Here is a 1461-nt window from a genome sequence, read left to right on the forward strand (position 1 = left end):
ATTTCCTAAGCCGGACTCCTTACTTACTACTAAATCCAAAGATCGCACTTCTGAGGCCAATACAACTGCCTTGTAATCATTTTATTCAGACTCGCTTGTAATTTTGAGCAACCGCTTGATCCGAGGACCCTTCGACGACCCAACATCTATGACACCTTCAAACTAAACATGCAGTCTCCTTCATTCTAGCCTAACTTAACCTTCACTCGCTCCACTAACTAGGTCAAAGATGGTGTTTCAGAAAAAATCAACAACTCCTCACACATGTCCAGAAATTCCAAACTATCATCTCTTGTCCTAACAATACGGCCTCCATGATGCAACCTCACTAATTTATCCATCTACAGCCATCACACAACAAGTAGTGTCACATATCAATATATCATGCGAGTTTCAATCCAATAAGTAGAAACTAAAATATATCATTTCATCTTTTTCAACCCCAACAACATAATCATTTCTAGTCATAAAAAATTAAAATGTAATGACCAACAAATAAATAAATACATACTAACCCTAATGACCAACAAATAACTAACCCTAATGACACCTACAATAAACAAAGAACCCTAATGACCAAAATAACTAGAAACCAAACTAACCTAACATGTTCAGCACATAAAACAGTTAAACAACAATGCACTCAATCAACCTAAGCCATACATTTTGCAAATGCAAATACACATATACCAAAACACCATACACCCATGATTCCACATGATTAGAGACAATGCAAGCACATCTACGCGGATAGATTGGAGGAGGGGAGGGACCATTACCTCGAGGAAGCTTCGGGAGACGAGATCCGGGCACCTAGGGTCGCTTTTGGGAGTTAGGGTTTCGTGGGGGCGTGGGGGGAGCCGAAGAGCAGAGCCGGCGTAGGGTTTCAGAATGGAGGGAGAAAGAAGAAGGGGGCCGCGGCGCGGCTTCAAGAGTCCAGACCTCGGCGTTGAGTCAGGCCGCGCCGAGTCTGGTGGCTCGGCGTTAAGTGACCCTGCGCCGAGCTATTGGGCCACGAAGCGTTGTTGGGCCGCCTGGGCCGCGCGCCGGATGGTGCCAATAGCTCGGCGTGTAGTCCCGCCGCACCGAGGTTGGGCCTGTGGCGTTGGCTGACACAATGCCGACGAGTCGGACCCCATGCACCACCGTGTCGCCGTCGACCGAGGTCGTCCGTGACGTGGCAAGACCTCGGCGTCGTGTCAGTCGACGCCGACCCTCATACCTTGGCGTCATGTTCTAAGACGTCTAAAAATGGTCTATTTTCAGCAAACGTTTTGGCATAGGTCTTTTTAAAAAAAATGTTTTCAAAAGGGACCAAAATGCAAAAAAATTCACTGTTGGTTACCTGGGACCAATGCAGCATTTGCCTTTGTTCCCTCTTCAAACCAACACATCACATGCCCGTCCATATATCGAGCTGGTAGCTAGCTAGCTAGCTAGCTTAGTATATATATTACCAGC

This window comes from Miscanthus floridulus, chromosome 4, assembly GCF_019320115.1.
Source record: "Miscanthus floridulus cultivar M001 chromosome 4, ASM1932011v1, whole genome shotgun sequence".
Taxonomy (NCBI): Eukaryota; Viridiplantae; Streptophyta; class Magnoliopsida; order Poales; family Poaceae; genus Miscanthus; species Miscanthus floridulus.